Consider the following 23,757-nt stretch of genomic DNA (forward strand, 5'->3'; position numbering starts at 1 on the left):
TGGGAAGCCCTTGTAGAAGAAAGTAACAGACTTGCACAGGGGAAGCAGGACCCAGGGATATTCCCAAACACCCCCCACAATCTTATCTTCCGTTTCTACATCAAAGGAAACCACTAGGCGCTAACATTACAGACTAGTGCTCGATAGCACCATGGTTTAGATGCCCCTTGTGATGAAGAGCTGGCCACCTCGGGAGAGTTCCCCACTACTGTTTCAGGTTCTCTGTAACAACTTCTGTTGGTCCTCAGTGGCTCTGTAGAGCTTTAAGGAGCTAACCTGTCCCTTCTACCTAATAGCATTTCCTATCTTTCCTCGGCCCCCGGCAGGAAGAAAAAAATTAAGTTTTAGAACATTAATAAACAATACCACTTTTCCTTTACAACGATCAGAGCTTATTAAGAAATAAGATTCAAGAAACACAGCAGTGAAACTAAAACCTCCCCGATTCGTTACTGACAAAGCTTATGTGGAAGGTAAACCAGGTCAGCAGTCATTAAAGGCTTTATTTTACCTCACCTCTGAATTAAATTTACCCACCCGTTGTATGCAGCACTGGGTCACTGAGTGCTCCCCATGTCCTGACCCCAATCTGGGCAGAGACTGCCTCTGTAAACTATCCACTGGGAAAAGGCAGACGTGTAGGTCCTGCGGACAGGGGCCGGCTCTACAAAGAGGTAGCTCAGAAGGGGACGAGATGAGCGAAGCCAGTGTTTTCCTCTCAAACAGCAACCATGTAAGTGAATACTTATCCTCTAGGGAAGAGGGAAAGTAAAACCAGAGAGAAACAGTAAGTCTCTCCCCCCCCCCCTTTTTTTTTGCAATGGGATAAGATTTCCCTCCCTCGGCAGATACTTGAGTTGTAGAGAAGAGGAACATCCCTCCCCCTCCCTAGCGATTGATATCTCTTGTTCGGCTGGCCTCGTTAACTCATAATCCTGGTTGACCTTCTCTGGAAGTCATTTGTGCTTCAAATTTCCCTTTTGCTTGTGAGCCTGAGAATAGATAAAACTATGATGTCTAGGCAGAGCAGAGTCCCGTTGAGGAAACTGAGGTCCAGAATGATTAAGTGGCTCCTTCGGGATCACACATCCGCACATCAGACCCCTGCCTCCTCCCCATCAGGGTTCTTTTTTGGCCACAGCACCTCTCGCTGCCATGCTGGCTCCCCAGGTGAGGACCATTAGCAGGGCAGACTATTGTTACAGTATTCTCTGTCAAATGAAATAATGATTCTGAGATTCTGGCAGCCTGAGCCAGATGAAAACTGGCAGCCCCAGGAGGAGAGAGTATTTGACTCAGCACAGTCCCTTAATCCATTCCTGTCTTCTACTTCCTCCTTGCACGGCACAGGGGGAGAGTGGTAATCTGTCTCTATTGCCTTGGCAAACAAGCGGATGTTGAAAGCAAGCTGAGAACTGACGACCGGAAAAGCAAAATGGGGGAGGAATCTGTATTCTAAAGGAAGATTTTGATTTGATCAAAGGGGAGGAAAATGAGAACAAAATGGTTTAAAGAGGGGGAAAGTGTCACTGTGCCAGAGCCCGGGAATAAGAAAACAGGGAAAGGTGGTCATCCCTCATTAATGGAATCCCATGCCTTGCACACCCTTGGCGGGTGACATCCATGAGAATCTTGTTCAATTGGCCTGGTTTTGCAGCCAATCGGAAGCGAAGCGCTCAACGTGATCTATTTTAAATGTATTGCAGCTGAATTATTTAATTCGAAATTTAGCTGGTGCCACAGGCACTGGAGCGGGAGCAAGAAGAATGAGCAAAATTATTTCATTGGAAAACGGTTTAATTTTTAATTATGAGAGGGAGCACTTTGGGGGAATGAGGTGATTGGTCCATGAAAGCTCTGTCTCCTGGATTCATGTGGAGTCATGACAAGCACTTCAGCGTATTTAATTATCCTGTCCTGGTGTCTGTCCACTGATTCTGGGAACTAACAGGGAGAAGAGGCACAAACAGCAGAATTATAATAATAACAATGATAATTGCAACTCATGTTTGTGTGGAGGAAACTTCCATTGATTTGCTTGTTATAGATACCATAAGGTAACCTTGAAGTCTTTGTGTCTTTTTGTATGAAAAGAGGAAAGGATACAAAGCCCTCTGCAATAGTAGAAAGCACACTTGGGCTGGGAATGAAGAATACAGTATCCTATCTTTATTATTGCCACGGTAACTATAATCACGCAACCTTGAACAGGTCACTTTACCTCCCTATGTGTCTGGGGACTTTTGTGATCCCTTTCAACATTAAAATGTGCCTCTCCTATGTGACTCTAAACCAGAATCTGTTCTCTGTAGATGAGGCTCTTTGGGAATCCAATCCATTCTACTAAATATCATTCTTATAATGCATCATTTAATAACTCTTTACTAAGCAGTACGTGGTCCATATGACCTCTCAGAGTCAGGCAGACTTGGATCTGAATTCAAGTTATGATAGTTCCTAGCCTGGTACTCCTGAGCATGTTAGTTGATTTCTCTGAGCCAAAATCTTCCCAAAATAGGGAGAATGGTAGTGTAGCTGACTCTTGAACAATGCAGGGGTGTGGGGTGTCAACACTCCATGCAGTTGAAAATCCACATGTAACTTTCGAGTCCCCCAAATTCAACCACTAATAGTCTTCTGTGACCAGAAGCCTTACTAATAACATAAACAGTCAATTGATACCAATTTTGTATGTTCTATGAATTATATACTGTATTCTAATAATAAAATAGAGAAAAAGATTATTAAGAAAATCATAAGGAAGAGAAAATATGTTTTTTAGTACTGTACCATATTTATTTTAAAAACTCATACAATCAACAAACTAAAAAACAACCTACTGAATGGGAGATGACATTTGCAAGTGACATATCCAATAAAGGTTCAGTATCTGAAAGGTATAAGGAACTTATACAACTCAACACTAAATCATCATCACCATCATCTAGTTAAAAAGCAGGCAGAAGACATGAATGGACATTTCTCCCAAGAAGACATACAGTTGGACAACAGACAGGTGAAAAGATGGTTAACATTACCAGTCATTAGGGAAATGCAAATCAAAACCACAATGAGATATCACCTCACACCTGTCAGAATGATGAAAATCAAAAACACAAGAAATAGCAAGTGTTGGTGAGGATGTGGAGTAAAAGGAGCCCTTGTGCACTGTTGGTAGGAATGCAAACCGGTGCAGCCACCATGTAAAACAGTATAGAGGTTCCTTAAAAAGTTAAAGATAGATTACCATATGAACCAATTTTTCCACTACTGGGTATTTATGTAAAGGCTACAACACATTGATATATGCACTGCTGTGTTTATTGCAGCATTATCTACAATAGCCAAATTATGGAAGCAGCTCAAGTGTCCATCAATAGATGAATGATAAATAAATGGTATGCACACACACACACACACACACACATATGCACACACAGTGGAATATTACTCAGCCATTAAACAGAATGAAATCTTACTATTTGCAACAACATGGATGGATCTAGAGGACATAATACTAAGTGAAATAAATAAGAGAAAGACAAATGCCTTATGATTTTACTTACCTGTGGAATTTAAGCAATAAAACAAATAAGGGGCACCTGGGTGGCTCAGTCAGTTAAGGATCCGACTTTGGCTCAGGTCATGATCTCACAGTTCAGTTCGTGAGTTCGGGCCCCGTGTTGGGCTCTGTGCTGACAGCTCAGAGCCTGGAGCCTGCTTCATTTCTGTATCTCCCTCTCTCTGCCCCTCCCCAACTCGCACTCTGTCTCTCTCACTTAAAAATAAACATGAAAAAACAAGTTTAAAAAAAAAAGAAAAAGAAATAAAACAAAGAAACAAAGAAAAGAAAAGAGCCAAGACTCTTAACAATAGACAACAAATTGATGGCTACCAGAGGGGAGATGGGTGGAAGGATGGGCGAAATAGGTGAGGGGGATTAAGAGTACACTAGTATACTTACTATGGGGCACCTGGGTGGCTCAGTCAGATGAGCATCCAGCTCTTGATTTCAGCTCAAATCATGATCCCAGGGCCATGGGATCAAGCCCTGCATTGGGCTCCATGCTGACCGTAGAGTATGCTTAAGATTCTCTTTCTCTCTCTCTCTCTCTCTCTCTCTCTCTCTCTCTTTCTCTCTCTCTCTCTCTCTCTCTGCCCCTCCTGTTTGTGTGCACACACATGCATGCTTGCTCTCTCTAAAATATATATATATATATATTATATATATAATATATATATAAAATATATGTAATATATGTACATTATAAAAATATATATTAATATAAAAATTTTATAAGAAATATATATATATTCTTATTATGAAGAGCACTGAGTAATGTATAGGACTGATGAGTCACTATATTATACACCTTAAACTAATACAACATTGTATTTTAATTATTCTGGAATTAAACATGTGTTTAAAATATTTATAAGTGGATATGTGCAATTCAAACTCCTGTTGTTTAAGGGTCAATTGTACTTGCTTCAAGGTTTGTGGTAAAAATTAAATGATGTTGTCCTTGTAAAGTACTTAAAAGTGAAGTTCAGTAAATACTAGTTTCATTTGTCATTGGCATCATCATCCCCATCACCATCATCACCATCACCATTATCATCATCATCATCAGTAATATCATCACCATCACCATCATCATCCCCATCACCATTATCATCATCGTCACCATCATCATCAGTAATATCATCACCATCATCACCATCATCATCACCATCACCATCATCATCATCATCGCCATCACCATCATTGTCATCATCATCAGTAATATCACCATCATCATCATCACCATCCCCATCACCATCATCACCATCACCATTATCATCATCATCGCCATCACCATCATCACCATCATCAGTAATATCATCATCGCCATCACCATCATCATCACCATCACCATCACCATCACCACCATCATCACTATCACCATTATAACATGCTAGGTTCTCTCATAGACATTGGGAAAATGGAGCTGAATAAGATGTAGTTCCTATTACCAAAGGGACATTAATAGTCTAAGGAAAATAGACACAAACTGTAAATGTTGTCATTCAGGTTTGAACAAGGGACTCTAAGACTATAGAAGAAGAATGGGAAACTGTGGCCCATGGAGATCACATGACTTGCCCAAGAACATCCAATGTGTTATGCATAGTGCTGGAACATTCTGTCCTCATTGAAAATAAACACAACCTCCCCCCCCCCAAAAAAAAACCTTTATAAGAAGATATTTCAAGAAACTAAATGAAATTAACGTCCTGAGTCTAACCTCTGCAAATTGTCCAATAGTCTCTTCTATTTTCCCACACCTCGGGGACTATCAAACAAAGATTTTTACTATTTTCTATTCACAACTCGGTTTTAAATCAGTAACAAATGGTGCAAAACATGGTACATTTATATACATATGTGTAATCTCGTGTGAATGTGTAAGTACAAATATTCAGAAATGTGTGTCTGTAAGCACATGTAGCTGTATATAGCGATGCATACTTGATCCCTATGCACAAACATTAGTCTGTTTGTGGATAGCCCATGTGCACATCCATATGTGACCATGCATATATTTATACACAGGCATGCATGTGTTCAAACATACATCCACACAGATACATATGCACAGAGGGTGTTTTGACAACACTGTGAACAGCTCCAGCAGCAAACACCGTGGAGATTCCTATAATTTAATTCAGCAATTGTCAGTAAACTTTGATTCTTGTTCGGGAGGAGCTGGGATCTCCAGCTGCACTGGAGCCTTAGCTCTCAATCAGCTTAAGTCAATTAAAACAATGCTTTAAAGCATCAGGCTTCTGCCTTAACTGCACATCTAAAATATAGAGTTTGTACTTCGTCCCAAGTAAATCAGAGAATCCTAGATCAAGAATAGAACTTGACAACGGGTCTCAAGTGCTATAACAACTGCAGGAGCATGCTTGAGATGCCCGTCATTCATTCTCAGTCCCAGAGACTCTAAGTCCAGACCCAGGGGTCTATGTTTTACAAGCCTCATCGGGGGCTTAGATGTGGTGGTTTGTGGAATATCTTTTGAGAAGTACTGCATTTGAGATGATCTAAGCCTCCTTATTTTGCAAATGTAGATAGAGATCCCAGATGGTGATGTGACCTTCCAAAGTTCTGCTGTTGTTGATGGCAAGATGGGATTTGCAGCACAGACCTTGTGCCCATTTCTCAGCGGGTTTGTGTATGGTGTTACTATTTTACCTGTGCAAGTCCCTCATCTTCCAACAGGGTTTTAAGCTTCCCAGGGTAACCTCTTTCTCCTCATTCTCTCTTTCTATTTCTCCCTCTCTCATTTCTATCCCTATCTCTATCTCTATCTCATCTCTACCTCCAGTATTTGAATACACACGATACACCAAATGAAGAGAGCAAAACGTGGAGAAATGCATAAGAAAAATAGCTTGGTGGGAAAGGGGGTGGCCTGCGTCTGGAAGAGAGTGAATAGTTACTGAGTTTCTATTTTGTGACAGGCAGTTTGTTAGAGCTTTCTATCAGCTAGAACTACGATTGCCTGCAAGTAACCGAAAGCCTAACCAGAGGGCTAAAACTGATAGAAATTTATTTTCGTTGGTCAAATATGGATCCGGAGTAAGGGCTTGACAGTATGGAGACTGGTAGCTGTTTGTTAATAGTTCTGTTTCCCATTTCCTTGTCACCTCCTAGTCACAAGATGGTTGCTGCAGCTCCACCCATTGCATTTGAAATCAAGGCAAGAAGAAGGCTGGCTAGACATACCAGTTTCATTTTTGCTTTTTATTGAGGAACAAAAGTTTTCCTAGAAAATTTCATGAGGCTTTAGATTATGTATAACCGGGGAAATATTTAGCTGGAAGATTGTTCTGAGAAGTAAAATGGCTTATTTGTTGTTAGCAAAGACGAAGAAGGATCGGCTTTGGGATATTTTGCATCTTCACACTTATATCATGATGGAGAAGGGAAGGAATAATCCATGTGATATAAAGACAAAACAGTCGGCCCTTCTTTGCCAATGTTTTGTAGGTGATGATGGGAAAATTGTGTTTTCATGCAGCAGGCAGCATTCCAAATTTACTTTACATACCAAGAACTGAACAAATTTCCTTTACATACCAAGAACTAGGTGCTGTAAATATAAGATAGAAATAGACATGATTCAAGCAATGGTTACACTTAAGGACCAACCATGGGAGCAACATTGAAATTCAATATAACATGTGCTACAATGGAAACAAAGTGTTCTATTTTTGCATGCCATTTGCATGCCCCTCTAAGCCTTGATTTGCTCTCCCTATGTCTTAGGACAAAGAACTAAACCCCACAAAGTAATCGGACCACCTTACCAGACTCATCCCTTCTCATTCTGGGCACACATCCATCACAAGCTTTCTGTAATTACTGTAATGGGCCAAGCTTCTTCGTACCTCAGGCCCCTTGCACATGCCATTCCCTCTGTTTAGAATTATGTTTTACCCACCTCAACACACTTCACCTATCAATCTCTATTCATTCAATCCCAGCCCTCATATGATATCTAGCCCCTTTGACTAGACCATATCCCACCCTTCTAACACTCATAGCGCCCGTCACATTTTGCTAGTATATGCTTGTGTGACAATTTGATTGATATATATTTCTTGCCCTATATTTTAGACTCTGTGAGGGAAGGGGCTATGTGTACTTGGATAACCATTTCACCTCCAGCACCTAGCACATAGTAGGTACTCAGTAAACATCTCTTAAATTGATGGACACATGAATGAGTAGAGTGAAGCCTCAAGTTCTGTTTAGGCTCCATGAGGTCTATAGCATTTGAACTTGTCCTCCTCGATCCTTTATTTTACACCTCTTAAATAGATAGGACACAGTGATGATCGCTCAGGGGTTTCCCAGCTTTATTTTTTACTGAGACCTACTCCTGAGCTCTGACTCCAACGCTGCCTTTCTATGTGACCCTGGGCAACACGCTTAACCACTCTCAGTCTCAGTCCCCTTCTCTGTGAAACCAGTAGAGATGATCTCTAAGGTTCCTTCCACACCTGAAACATCAGTGAGTTTTTGAAACTCCAGAAGGAACATGAAAACCACAGGATGAGAGCCGGAGGGATTCTGCTGAGTTGTGGGTTTTGCAGGTGTATCTCAGCAGGTTCCCGGGAGCCATTCTTGAAGGGACTCAGCGTGTTACCTGGACTAATTTATAAAGGAAATGAAAAGGAAATGGACTCGTTATAATGAACACCATTAATTCACCACTCCAGACTTCACTGTTTGAACAGCGAGTATCAAGCCATTCAATTGTCATCTGTCGATTGAATTCTGCTATTTTGCCTGTTGGAAATGACCGGCCAACACAACAGCGTGCAGACAACGACATGACTACTAATTAGCATATATATTGTTTGTCCTGGTATAAATTTATGGCAAACAGAAATATTTTACACTCCAGTAAAGTTAATAAATGAAGCTTTGGGCTATAAAAATTTCATGTTCCTTTGTGCAAAGGTCAATTATAAATAGTTAAGCACATATTCATTCAAAAGTGTGAGGCCTCGCAGCCAGGAGAATGAAATATATTCTGGTCAATTTACACTCTGGCTGGACTTGCCTCTCGTTTTATAGCTTTGATGACATCCCTCTTTGCTGGTCCACACTGGCTGGTTCCTAAAGAACTCCTCTGGCTAGAGAGACTGAGTGAAATGAGTATGTACGTGTTCCCAGGTCTGGTTTGACACCCACGGTGTATTCAACAAATGTTGGTTTAAACTGAAGGGGACAGCCCATGCGAGAGAAGGAGGAAGGGATCCAGAGCAACTCCTAAAACCCTTTGCTCATGGCAAGAACACTGGATAGAGAGGGGTTCTGGTCCCAGTTCTGCTGTGAATCCACTAAGACACCTTGGCAAAGTGACTTTCTCCTCTCCAGGTCTTTTTTTTTTTTTCCTCTCCAAATGAAAAGAATGGATTGTATCAGTATTCCAGTAATCTATGGCTCCATATAAATTACCCAAAGGTAGGTTGGTTTGTTGTTTTTAAAACATTAATCATTTTCGTACATCTCGTGCTTTTGTGGTGAGGAAATTAGACTGGGCTCCATAGCAGATCCTTCTCTTCTGTCTCAGTGGAGACCGTAGTATTTCCCTGGCAGACGGGCTGGTGTGGAGACTGCAGGATACCTACTTTCATTTGTCTGGTGCCTTGGGACTATGGCTAGAAGGCTGTGCTCCGCTGAGACTGCTGACTGGAGCACCTATGGCTGCACACCCTTCCAGCACGGCATTGGCAGGATAATCAGACTTGGCATATGGCACCTCAGGGCTCTAAGAGAGTTTTCCAAGGGGCAGGAGGTGGATGCTGACAGTTTCTTACAATCTGCACCCAGAAAACTGGTATGGCACCATTTCTGCCACATTCTACTGCAGAAAGCGATCGTAGGGACTACCCACATTCAAGTGGAGACAACATAGACCCTGCTTCTTGATGAGAGCAAGATCAAAGATCTTGCAGCCACCTTTAAGCTGCCACTATCTATGCTTTTGATTTTGCTCCATATTGAGAAGTGTTACATGGAAAAGGATTTGGTGGATAAGTAAATTGAGGAAGTTGAACCATTGTTTTTAAACAACCAGACACCTCAGAGTCTTTTACTTATCCTTCACTCTCTCAACACTCACTGTTCACTTGTGAGGCTACAAAAAATGTAGCAGTGAACAAAATGGAACTTACCTTCTAGGGAGGAGGGGGAGTTAGGCAATAATAAACGCATAATGTCTGGTCCTGGTAGGTACGTATTAGGAAAGCAAGCTGCAGTGACAAAATTTACATTTTCAGACGGGGCAATTAGATGGGCTGAGGAAGGCATATGTCAGGAGGTAGCTGAAGAGTTAGAATGGAAACCATACAGAGAATCTGCACCGTACCAACAGCAGGGTCCGAGGCCCTCGGGGTGGGTGGGTTATTGGCCGACATGGCTGGGATGGAGTGAAAGAGAACCTAAGAGCATAGTGTTGAGTCAGAGAAGTAGGCGGGGCCTTGGGGAGCCAGGAAAGACTTAGGAATTTATGGAAAGGGTAATGGAAAGCAACTGGAGGTTCCTGGGTAGAGGAAGAATACAGTTTGACTTTCAAAAGAGCTCTCTGCCTGCTCTATAGAGAATAAACAATGAGGAGTAAACACGTAGAGGACTGGCTAAGAAGTCACTGCAGTATTCCAAGTGAGAGATGATAACGTTGGCACGACCAGTGATGGAGATGAGACTAGGAAGTAGGCGCACTCTCTCCTCAGATGAGTATATTTTAAAGATGGCTCCCAGGCCCTTGAGAAAGACATTTCTGGGTTATAAAACTTGCAACAGTCTGGGAGAAGATTTACATCTCAAAGGGACAGAGAAAGAATTTAAGACTGGAAGTTTTCTGAAGCAAACGCTCTACGAAAAGGCAGGTCGTGTTCAGGAAGAAACCTGTCGAAGGCTTAGTTAGACTAGGGGCAATGTTAAGACTGCCTGCTCACTCTGTCATCTGATGCTTCCAGGTTCGGAAACTTTGGCACTTGAGATGGAATCTCAGCAGCCTGGGGCTGTTCTGCCACAGACTGCAAGACCCTGCACAATTACACTAAATTGTCTTTGTCTCCACTTGTTAATTCTTCTATCTCAAAGCCTTTGCATGCTTCTTCTTTTTTTTTGTTTGTTTCCGGAAAGGATCTTCTACCAGATCTTGGGGTGTCTGACCTCCTTATTTCCTACCAGTCTTCAGTCTTAGTGAGGCCTACCCTGACCACTGTATTTAAAGCAGCAACTGTCCCTCTGCTGTCCTCTCTCCCCTTTATCCCTTATGTACTATTTCATTTATTTATTACATTTCTTGTTTATGATCTGTCTCCTTCTGCTGGAATGGCAGCTTTATGGGCCCTGTAATGTAGCCCGTCATAGAATTACTTATGATAAGAAGAAATTTAAAATTAAAAACACTGTAAGGACAACATTAGAGGAAGCGTCAAGGAAGCTGATGCCTCTACTCAGAGGAATAGTATGCAGTCACTTAAATTATCTTTATAGAGAGAATCTATCAGGAAAGCATGTGTACAGAGAGGATAGTTTAAAAGGTTCACGTAAGTGCTATCTTATAAACACCAAAATTTAAAAAAATAACTATGAATAGAAAAAAACATTGGGAGGAAATGTGTCATGGCATTCATAGAGATTATCTTTAGGTGATATTATATCTATACTTATATCTGTATATTTATATCTAGATAAAAAGATGTCTATATTTATGTAGATATATAATGTTTTATTCTTTTCTTAACTTTAATGTTTTTCCATTTTTAATATTTTTTAAATTTATTTTTGAGAGGGAGACAGAGCATGAGCGGGGGAGGGGTCGAGAGAGGAAGACACAGAATCTGAAGCAGGCTCCAGGCTCTGAGCTGTCAACACGGAGCCCGACGTGGGGCTCAAACTGGTGAACCACGAGATCGTGACCTGAGCTGAAGTCAGACACTTAACTGACTGAGCCACCCAAGCGCCCCTAATGATTTGCAACTTTTAAATAATGAGCAGGTTTGTTTTTAGTATGGAAACGTAAAATATTTAAAAAATTAAAGACTCTATAAGACTCTTAAGATTATAAACTTCTGGTCCCAAATTTGGGACACATCCATGTCATCCAAACTGCCTTGGTGCTTATAATGGGCCATGTCTTAAAATTTTTTAAGTGATTTATTTATTTTGAGAGATAGAGAGAGCCCAAGCAGGGGAGGAGCAGAGAGAGGGAGAGAGACAGAGAAAACCAAGCAGGCTCCATGCTATCAGCATGGAGCCCGATACGGGGCTCGAACTCAAGGACGGTGAGATCACGACCTGAGCCGAAACCAAGGTCGAATGGCTAACCTACCGAGCCACCAGGCGCCCCTAATGGGCCACGTCTTGATGTGTATGAGGTATTGAGAACAGAGAAAGCTGAAGCCTATCTTTTGAAAAACTCCCATGGAGCAGTTTGGGGACAGACGCATGCCCACAGGGTGCTTTGGGGACCCCGCATACCACAGAGAGGAGCTGGGTACGCAATGCAGCAGGTATTATCAATATTAGCCCAGTAACTAGGCAACTAAAAGATTTGTAAGGAAAGCACAGCATCACGCGATATGCAGGGATGTGTTTTAAGGAGACACGGTGGGGATTAACAGCCCTGTGATTCATGGAAACAGCAATTTGTCACCGGCGCTATCTGCAGCCGGTAGGGGACAAAGGTAAAGACAATGCAGAACTGTGCCAAGGAGCTGAGTGATAAGCACAGACGGGCAAAGCACCAGCATGACTTTGCTTTAATTATTCTGAGCCTTCCTCTAAGCAAAGTCTGGGGGCATTGTTGTCCCACTTTTCTCTGTTTTCCTGTTTGTTTTTAAACACTGAAGTCAGTTTTTCTAGGCTGTCTCCTTGGACCAAAGGGAAGACTCTCGTTTTATTGAATACCTACTAGGTCCGGCCATTAGCTGCAGTGGTATCTTTTAAACCTCTCCGTTCCCAGCAGCATGGGCATTATTATTATTCTTATTTCAGACATAAGTAAATTAAGACTTACCAGAGGTGATGGTGCAGTTTTGTTACAAGATTATACATTAGTAGCTGTAGGCTCTTTGTATACAATTCCTGTCTACCCAGCCTTCCTTAATGTCCGCATGTACATTGCCAATTAAGTTATACTTGTGTATCCAGTGTTTCCTCTGGAGCTGGGTTCAGAGAGACCTCCAAACCTGTTGCTCAGAGTTGGAGAATTACAGACGATTGCAAAAGGAACCACAGCATTTGGTGTTGGGTCTGTCAGTTGTCCAGGCTGCACACTGATGTGACAAGTTCACAGGCTTCTCAGCGTTCGATTTCCTAGCAAAATGGAAAATGCAATTACAGTATTCCGTAAAATATCGTTGTTGGTTCAAATATAATTAAGCATCTTATTAAATCACTGTTTTACCAAGTGGGATGCAGAGACTCTCCAGGGCTTCCTTAGAGAAAAACAGAGGCTGCTCTGAAAGGCGGGGGGGGGGGGGGGGGGGGGGGGGGGCAGTACATCTCCAGGGAGTTATAGTTAATAACCAGAGTTCTTAGGAGAAAGTGCTGCAGGGCGACTCCCTTATAGGGCAGACTCTCTTATTAAGAGTTTAATGGTAAAGTTGACTGAAGCTGACTCTTTCCATTACAATAGCTTTGGAATTTATTTCCTGGGGATCCACTTTCACTGCTTGACATTAAGGGAGTTGGCTGCAGGGAGAAGATCCAGGAGGTGAAACACCACTTGGGGAGATACTTACCTTGTCAAGGAGAATAAAAGAAGCCTCCATTAGAAAGAACCATAAGGACTGAGCATTTACTGTGCACCTACTATGCTCCAGGCACTGGGTAAGGATATTGTCCCTTTTATTTAGAGAGAAAGAAGATGAGCTAGTAATGTCCACGAACAGACTCACATGCCACTGAGCTTCTTTTCTGTGCCAGGCACTGTGCAAAGGTACTGATCAGGCAGTTTCTCACTGATGGCCACGACAGACTGAAGAGGCATTTAGCAGGTGAGGAACCAGATCACAAAGAGATTAACAAATTGCCTGTGCTACATGACTAGTAAATAGGAGATATGCTATTGATTTCCAGAATCTTCATCTCTGGCCACTGTTTTTAATTGGCAGCTAAGAAAACTAAAGCTCAGACACTAAAGAACTTATTCTACACTAGAAAACACCTCATGCAACATTACAAGTTTAAGGGAAGACGAACCTCATTTCAAAACCTAGTGCTGTTCTAGGATTGTAGGCAATTTCCTTTGCCTTTCTGAGGCTCTCGCCAACGTTACTGACACAACAGTAGTCGTTAGAATCATGCAAAGGACTTGCTGAAAAGTCCAGATGGCTTGGTTCTACCCCCAGGGTTGTTGATTCAGTGTGTCTGGGTGGGCCAGAGCACTTGCATTTCTAGCAAGTTCCCGTATGACACCGATACTGCAGACTGGGGACTCCACCTGGACAAACCCCACTCTGCCATACTCAGAATTCAAACTGTGGTTGTCCCTGGACTTAAAGACAGACTTGGCTGTAGCATCCGGGACATTGATGTTGGAGACTTGGTCTGATCTTTCCTTCTTCATTGCCTGGTTGTGTGGTCTTAGGCAAACTTACCGGTTCTTTTGAGCCTCATACTGCTTCCTTTGTCACCACCCTGCTGATGAGGATTATAGGGAGCGTTGTATTGGAAAGTATCTAGCCTATGATCTAGCCAAAATATTCAATGGATACTGATTGTCAACATTAGAAAATTATCAAGATTATTTCCATGGTGCATGGCTTCAGACTTTCTTTACTTTTTTATTCTCTAAATATACCAAGCGCTGCAACATTTCTTGCAATATTTTCATTTCTTCAGTCTCTGCATTCCTAGTTACCAAAATATGCTGTAGGTCCACTGTAAACCATACAGAGCAAACCCTACACCTACACCTCCCATCATTATTGCTGGAGAAATATTACATATGTAGTTTTTAGTTCAGAAGTCAAGATTCACAGAATCCCCTAGAAGACAAGGTTCTAAGTGTTTTTGAATCTTAAGTTTCTGTAACCATCAAGGACCAGGAATCACCAGGGAGGAAGCCCAGAGATAAAAGTCAAGTTGGAAGACGGGTAAGTCCTTAATGCCAGAGGGACTGTGTCTCAAATTGAGAAGTTTCTCACCCTCTTCCATTAAGAAGGCATTGCTAGTGAATCTACATTAATAACTGTTGACCAAACCAGTTACAAACTCTATTGGATTAAAAACTATCCTTTAGTAGTTAAGATAAAACCTTACCTCTCCCAGCCCACTCAACCCCAAGCAGAAGCCACTGAATACTACATTCTTTCTGTCTCATCTTTTGTTCAAGTTGAAAATCAGTCCATCTGGTTCACCTTGAATCGTGAGCTGCATATTTTTAGCAGCATAAGAACCTATGTTGCCAGCATTGCTGGGGAAAAGGCAGAGCCCACGGTGTTCTCTAGCCAGGAGGAGGGCAGGAGGCTCAGAGGAGCTGAGCGCCTGAAGCTTGGATGGTTCACCAGCCTTGATTCTTAACTAAGGAGCATGCTGGCTGGTGCCATGACCGAACGACCATGGGCCAGGAATTTCCAAACAGGAACTCTGATCTCAGGCCACCAATTCTTTAATGATCAAGATCAGTGTGGGAAGAAGGTTCAGAGTAATAAAGAGGGCTCTCATGTACTATTATTATAATTAATACCAAGCAGTATCTATTAAGGAATGGACATGTCATGTAGTAGGAATTATAATAGTTAACACTCAGATATGCTTGCTGTGTGCCGCTCACTGTTCTAAGTGTTCTACCTTTGTTGGCTCATTTTATTATCAAAACATTTCATAGATGAGAAAAACAAAAAACAAGGAACTGAAAGGTTGATGAACTACCAGGTGCTGTGTCATTAATTATCCTGCGATTTCGAGGGAAGGGTATTCTTGAAACCCTAATTTAGCAGATGAAAAAAAATGAAGGTGACTTCCCTGAGATCACACAGCTTGCTTGAGACAGAGCTGATAGATTCTGAGCCCACAGAGTAGAAATCTTTGCTAGATTAGTCTGAAGGTTTCCCAGAGGGGATGAGGCTTCATAGAGCTTTGAAAGATGGAACAAACCATATTGAAGAGTGTATCTTGTTAGGATTCAGGAAGCCCAAGTTTGGAGGAAGGTTTTCAGGATGGCCCACAGTCCCTGTGCTGGTTAGATGTCCAGGGTTATCAGAAAGGCCAGGTGTTAAAATGGATACAAACTCTGTCTGGAATACCCTTCCTCTGACAGATCCACATAACAAACTCCTGTCATCTCCCGAGCCCTCCCATCAAGGGTCGTCACTCTCAGAGGCCATATCTTGCCCTCCTTCAGTCTTTGGGGAAGATTTTTTTTCTCTTTTTCATTTGCCCCCATGCTTTCTTTACTTACTGCCCTGCAGATCCTTAGCAGGAAGCCCTATCTTCTTCACTAAAGTGAGGAGAGCAGAGTCTTGCCTCATTGGTGTCCTCAACCCTGTCGCTGGCAGGGACAGTCACACAACCAACACTCGGTAAGTGTTTAATTAATTGTATGAGTGGACTTTTCTCACCCAGGCAACATTTGCCTCTCCTAATGTAAAAGATGGCTAGACCATTAATTGCACAAACATTTATTGGGGTGCTCTGAGCAGGACGCTGTGGCAAATGTGGGGGATACACGTGTGCACGTGACAGAATAGATATAATTTAATAGAGGACACAGCCAACGAACAACTTATGTTTTTTATCCATTTGCATCCCCCCAAAATTCATATGTTAAAATACGAACCCTCAAGGTGATGGTAGTAGGAGGTGGGGGCCTTTGGGAGGTGATTAAGACAGGAAGACAGAGCCCTCATGAGTGAGACCCATGCTCTTATAAAATAGGACTGACAGAGTTCCGTTGTCTTCCTGCCATGTGAAGTGACATTAGAAATAACAGCCATCTAGGGAGCAGGTTGTCACCAGACACCAAATCTGTGAATGCCATAACCTTGGATTTTCCAACCTCCAGCATTGTGATGAATAAATAAATAAATTAATTAATTTATAAACCACCCAGTGTTTTAGTTACAGCAGTCCGAATAGACTAAGACATCCATATATCCACTGAATCATTCATCAAAAATCATAAGCATTTATTCTATGGCATGGACCGTGCAAGGTACTGAAGATAATCTTCAACGAGATCTAATCCCTGCCCTTAAAATGCTTACACCCTAGCCAAATCCCCAATTATAATCAATGAACATAGCCCTGGGATTTTAGCTACAAATATAGAACTAGCAATTGAAGCAATCTTGCCTGTTATGGCTGCAGCCTGGCTTGCAGAATTTCCTCACAGCTCCCTCTTTCCTCCTGGGAAAAGAGGACCGTGGTTCCCAGGACACCACGCAGCAGTGACATTTCCTCTGGCTATTAATCGGCACCTTGCCGATGAATCTGCAGCAGCACCGTGGGGACAGGGGTGTGGAGGAGGCCTCAGATGCTATTTACTGTCTCTCCAGAGAAAGTCTCTGACCTCAATTTCATTTCTTGGTTTTATTGACCCATTTCATGCTAGTGGAGTGAATTTCAAAGCCCTTTAGGGACAAATCAGCTTCTCTTGTCCTTGTTAAGTGGACATACTCCATGCGGTCATGGCTGGACACAGCCTTATCATTGGAAAGATAAGTTCTGCAGTGCTTGATTTGGCTGCAGTTACCCAGAGTGTGTCTAAGTCCTCAGAAGTCAGGCTCTGGTGGCTGCATTTCATGAGCAGATCCTAGGATGGGTTCCACATTCTGAGCCTTGTTTGAAACAGAAGGAGGGCAGACAGAATGATTCTTTCCCTAAAGTCAAGTATACTCATGTTTCCCCAGGGAGACACCCCCACTGAAGGAAGACTGCAGAAAGGAATTGCACAGGACCAAAAGACAGAACGAAAAGTAGAAAGAAAGGGGTAGTAACAGAGGAGGAGATAGAAGACCTGGGGCGTTGTGATTAAGCAGAGAAGATTCCCAGGAGGAAGAGGCGGGACATTAAAATGAGCAAATTGGATGGATGCATCAGTTAAGGTGGACTGTTTCACTGTAGTAACAATCGACTCTGAAATCTCAGTGGCTGAAATCAACAAGAACTTATTTCCCATTTAAGCCGCATGTCTATTGTGTGTCAGAAGTATGTTGTGGCCATTGCTGCCTTTCAAGAATCCAGGTGACAGAACAGGCAGCCTCACAACCACGGCTGGTCATTGTGTCAAGGGGAAACTGAGTTCAGAAGGGTCTCACACTAGCAGTTAAATGCTCTAATAGCGACACACATAACTTTTGTCCATCCTACATTGGATGACCTAGTCACATGGCCCCACTCTCCCAAAAGGGGCCAGAACCATGTGCTCAGGAGTCAGAGAGCACTAACATCTACCCCAGGGGAGCCAGGAATTAAAGGAAAGCCCTCGAAGGCGTTTATGCCAGTATATTGTTTCAGAAGTGGACAGGTCTCCAAACACTCTCTGATTAAGATTCCAGTCCTGGTAGGAACGTGACCCACGCTTCCTTCCAGTTGAAGAGGAAACCGGCAACAAAGCCTAGGAAGGAACAATAAGTTCAAAGAGATAATGTTTAATGAGCTACCGTTCTACTCTTTCATTTCTGTTTTTCTGTGCAAGTTTGAATGCCAGCTACACCTTTCGCTAACTCTGTGACTTGAAGACTTTCTCACTCTATGCCATAGAATCTTTACTTTATAAAAATAGGGATAACCAAATTACCAAATCCCCAACCATTTGTGCATATTAAATAAGTTAATACAGGGCTTAAGACAGGTCCTGACACATAGTAATAAGTACCCCATGGTGTTAACCATTCTTCTTAACAACTCAATGCAGTGGGCTATGTGTTATGTTTAATGGATTGGGAATCGAAACCTGGGGAGATTTAGAATAGTCAAGATCACGTACATTGTCAGTGGTGAAGCCAAGGTTCACATCCAGCCACTTTGATTCCGGAGGATGAAGTTTATATTCCGCATCAAAATTATCATCCCCTCAATTGATCCCCTCAATAGCCCTGTGGGCTAGAGTCAACAATATTTTTCCTATCACCAACCCTCTTTCTACTATTATGGTCATCACTACAACTTCCAGACATCATTCATAGAGTGCCCATACTTGCCTTCCATAAATCATGTCTAAGCCTTGCAACACTTCCCTGAAGATCGGGATGGATATCTGTTTTTATACAGCAGTAAACTGAGCCTCAAAGAAGTTAAATAGTGTATCAGTCATCTAGGGCTGTCATAGCAAAGTTCCATACACTGGGTGCTTTAAATAATAGAAATCTGTTTTCTTAGTCTTTCTTCCTGGAAGCTGGAAGTTGGAGACGGGTTGGCAAGGTTAGTTTTTATCTATCTATCTATCTATCTATCTACCTACCTATAGAAAGAGAGAGAGAGCCGGTGAGGGGCAGAGAGAGAGGAAGAGAAAGAACCCTAGGGAGGATCCATGGCATCATTGCTGAGCTTGACCTGGGGGCTCGATCCCATGAACCATGAGATTATGACCTGAGCCAAAATCAAGAGTCGGACACTCAACCCTGTGAGCCACCCAGGCACCCCTGGGTTGGTTTCTTCTACAGCTCTGTTCTTGAGTTGCACATGGCGGTCCTCTCCCTGCGGCTTCACATCATCATCCCTCTATGTGCGTCTGTGTTCTAATCTCCTCCGTAATGACACCAGTCATATTGAATTAAGGCCTACCCGTATGAATTCATTTTACCTTAATCACCTCTTTAAAGGCCAGATCTCCAAATACACTCACATTCTGAGGTATGAGGGGCGGGAGTTCAACATATGAATTTTGAGGGAACACAATTCAGCCTATAACAAGTGGCCTGCATCCAGATGGAACATGGATTTAAACGTAAGATGTTCTGATTCCAAAACTACATCATGCTTCCACCTTCAAGCCATTAGTACAGCCCTACTACATGCTCAGCATGGTCCCTGGTGTTTTCCCTTCCTTTTAAACATACAGTCCTCAGAGGAAGTGTTGGTTCTTTTGGATAGATGAGAAAATCGGGGTTCAAGGTAGAGGGGAATTTCTCCCAGTCTGGTCACCCTCGATCACCTTGAGATGTGTTCAGATCTTCTCTGACTCCTGACTAAGAGAAACTTTCTCTCGTAGCTTACTCCTTTGGAGAGGAGGCAGTCTTTTTAAAATGATGCCACATCCATTCTGTCACCAATAGTTAGCATTTTTAAAGTACTACTACGTGCGGTCACGAAGACAGGCACTTACCACACGGAAACCTTAGACACAATGCCAGTTTTCTAGGAAATTGCAACCGAGATGAAAGGACAAGTAATAGGCAGTAAAACATAAACACCGCTCGATATTCAGTGAGAGGCTCTGTCAGTAAATCCTGTGAAAATCCAGGGGAAGATAGAAGTACTATAGCCTGCGTACTCAGGGAACACTTTTTGCCAGTGTTTAAGGAATGCATTTGGAGGTTGGAGGGGTTCAAATACCGGCAGCAACAAAGATGGAGGTTTGTGAGTCGTGTTCGTGGCATGATTTCTGGTCATACTCTGGCTTATGTATGAATGGTTCACCATTGTCTTCAAGGTGAAATCTCAGTGTACATGTTGCATCCGCCCTAGCTTATGCTTCAGCTTTATTGTCTGCCATCTCTGCACTGTGCGGCCTTGGAGTAAGAGCCTCGCGTGCCTTTCCTTTCCTGCCTCTGGTCCTTCACCTGTGGACGGACACTGGGGCGTCGAGGTAGGGGCCCGGTTCTCCGTCAGGCAGGTCTGAATTCTGGCCCTGCCCCTTACTAACCAGTGGGACATTCGACAGGTTATTTAACTTCTCACTTTCCTCCCCCATAAAGTAAGAAGAGTAATAACCTCCTGGCAGGGCAGGTGTGAAGATTTAATGGAATGAAGTCTATAAAGCACCCTAGTTACTGCCTACTCTATCATGCATACTCGGGAATGGTAGTTATCATCATAATAATGATGTTTTTCTTGGGCCAGCAACTCACGACTACTGCTTCTTAGCCTAAACAATTCCCACAGCACTTTTTCATATTTATACCTTAGCGTTGTATTACCGCATCATCTTACTTACAGGGAGAGGCAGAGCAATGTTTAGGGGCTCGGTCCTGGCATCTGCCTGCTTACCATTTATTAACTGTGCGACTTTGGGCCAGTTACTTGGCCTCTCTGTGTCTCAGCTTTCTTACGTAAAGTGGAGATTAAGGCATTGTCTCTTCCACAGAGACAGTTTGAAGATTGGATGAGTTTGCATCACAGGGCCCGGAATTTAGTACATACTCAATAAATGGTAGGTATTGTGACCTCCACTGCAGAAAGGAGGAAAGAAACTAAGGAATTTGACCAAAGTTGGATGACAAGAGGGACAAGAACTTTTAGCATCAGAATTTTGAGTCAGATGGCTCCACAGTCTGTGCTCTTAATCACCAGGCGTTTGGCTTCCCCCATGAATAAGAAACACATCCACCTCCAAGTCCTTCCTCACTGTCATTATCAGATCCACATACTTGACAACTCCTCAGGCCGTGCGACAATCAGACTGGAGATACAGGACAAGCTGCCTCCCACAGTCATTCACTTTAGAGAGAACTCTGCATCGATACCACCCCACTCCCTTTATCCGCCCTCAGCTCGTCCAACTTTTGCACGAAAACGGAAGGCTCCGAGATAAAGCAACATGTGCAGGGTCCCACAGAAGACAAATGATCGAGGCCGAAATACAGATCACATCTAGGTGATTGTGTATTTTGGGGCTCCTGCTAATTGTCCTGGCCAGTGTTAGGCACTGGTGTTGGAGACTGGGACGTGTGTATTTCATCGTGTTAGGAACTGGACCATGATTCCATGGCACATCGTGGGCACTCAGTGAACATTTATCGAATGAATGAATTCATACACCTATCTACTCATCTCTCTCTCCCTCCCTCTCTCCATTTCTCTATCTACCTACCTAACAAAGCCCCTGCCTCATCGAATGGGGGAGAAAGAAATAAATACTTCCTATATGTTGCATCAGGAGCTGTGATAAGAGTGGGTGCTAAAGGCACCAAGAAAAGCTGTCATGACTAGCAAAATGGTACATTCTGCTCCGCCCAAGGTACCTTCCTGCCCACACCAGCACACCAGAAAAAAGTCATGATTACAGTGAGAGCTTATATAATGCCATAGTTTTGCTTTTAGCAAGCAGCAACAATCGTGAAAAGAACTTTAAATACAAATGAAACAAAGAATGGAAGAAATCAAGTTGCCTTCTCCAATATGGAAAAGTAGTACTTTTAATTCTTTTTTTTTTTTTTTTTTTGCTCTTTTAGGAAAACAGTGTGGTTCTGCATGAAGATCAGAATCTGTACTACAAAATAAACACTGTTCTTTTTTTTTCAAGTTTATTTGTTTATTTTTGAGAGACAGGGCAAGCAGGGGAGTGGGCAGAGAGGGAGGGAGAGAGAGAGAGAGAGAGAGAGAGAGAGAGAGAATCCTAAGCAGGCTCTGCATTGTCGGCACAGAGCCTGATGTCAGGCTCCATCCCACAAATTGTGAGATCATGACCTGAGCCAAAATCAGAAGTGACACACTTAACCACTGAGCCACCCAGGTGCCCCTAAACACTGCTGTTTCTTAATGAGCTGAATCTTAGAGTCCCTAATATTTTTCTCTTAGCCAAAAGGTCTTACTAGGTACCTAAACAAGCTTGATCTCTTTTCTATTTTCTTTGTTAATTTTGGGTTTCTCAGCTCTTCTCATTACTTACTCTCTTATTTACCAGTAGCTTTTCTATCGCTTGTTTTGGTCTGGTTTGGTTAACTTTAAAGATGTATCAATGTTTTTAATGAATCGTGCGAGTGTGTGTACTCCATAGATGTCTGGTAAGTAGAAAGCCTCTAGGTACAACAAGGGAAACATTACTTCATCTGTACGTCATGTGTTCAAAATAACATACTGGGGCTTCCTCGATGTTTTCCTCACTTTCATTTCTGCACCTTCAGCGTCACCAAGGCTTGTTACTTCTACACCCTAAATTTCTCTCTCACTCAACCCTCTCTGGCCGACCTTAATAACTGCCTTTTTGCAAGCTGTCACCAGTGCATGGACCATCGCAAAGGCATCTGAAGTATCCGATCTCCATTTGCTCTTAAGCAATGCCATTCATCCCCGAAAATGTTGCCAGAGGGATGCTTCTGAAACCCAGATCTGATCGTGCTCTCTGCTAATTCAGTGGTTTTCCATCTGTTGGAAGATTCAGTCTCCTTGCATGACACGATGGACTGACCTAGCTTGACCTGGCTTTTGCTTATGTCTCCAACTTTGCCTCTAACCCGGACCAACGAAAAAGTAGAGATATAGTAACTCGACTTTCAATGTTTGTCCATTCTCTGCAAAAGGGCTTAAATCCCCTTGTCCTTTTTCCATACTGTCTCTCTTGCCTGCTTGAAGAGTCTCCACAATTTTTGAATACCTATTGTCTTTTTTTTCTAACTGCGAAACTCAAACATCAACTTCATCCCTACAAAGAGCATTTGTAACCCCCTTCATTTTAATACTAGAATAAGTATTTTATGGGTGCTGTTATCTTTACACAGATTGCATTGAAATATTATTGCTCTCCTTTTTATTGTAAAGTAATATACGCACCTTCTAAAAATCTTAAGAAAATATAGATACAGAATGGAATAATTAAAATCATGCATAATTTGGTCACTCTGATGCAACTCTTGTTAACATTTTGGTGGTCTCTACCTCTAGTCTTCTCTCCAAACATATGTAAGTGTTTATTTTGCAAAAATATGGTCATACTATCCATATTGTTTTATCACCGGCTTTTTGAAATCAAAGGGGATGTTGTAAAAATCACCTTGTCTTTAAAGTTATTTCCTAACATCACTGTCAATGCTGAAAAGTATTTCCTTGGATGAATAAAATAATTTTCTATTACTGGAACTATAGTTATGTCTAAAAGTTTTTATTACAAACAAGGCAATTTCTCTCTTTATAGCCAAATCTTTGAGTGTGATCATGATTATTTCTGTTTGATAAATTCAGCAGGAGTAATTTCTCGATCAACGAGGATATACAAGTTTAAGCCTTTTGATACACATTTTTAAATTGTCTTTCAAAAACATGCTATTAACTGGTACTCCCAAAAGCAATATATG

At 42.3% G+C, this 23,757-nt stretch overlaps 1 long non-coding RNA gene across 9 annotated transcripts in view; it reads right to left on the minus strand.

Annotated features, from left to right (window-relative positions):
* Positions 1-1,789: 1,789 nt before the first annotated feature.
* LOC109493943 overlaps positions 1,790-23,757 on the minus strand; it is a 53,751-nt gene continuing 31,783 nt past the window's right edge. For 7 of the 9 annotated variants that reach the window (XR_006588817.1, XR_002148445.3, XR_006588816.1 and 4 more), the window contains 2 exons: positions 12,594-12,892; positions 1,790-1,944 (listed from right to left, as the gene is read on the minus strand). This is a non-coding gene — a long non-coding RNA (uncharacterized LOC109493943). The other 2 variants (XR_006588818.1, XR_002737632.2) reach the window with 2 other exon arrangements.

This window comes from Felis catus, chromosome D4 (assembly GCF_018350175.1).
Source record: "Felis catus isolate Fca126 chromosome D4, F.catus_Fca126_mat1.0, whole genome shotgun sequence".
NCBI lineage: Eukaryota > Metazoa > Chordata > Mammalia > Carnivora > Felidae > Felis > Felis catus.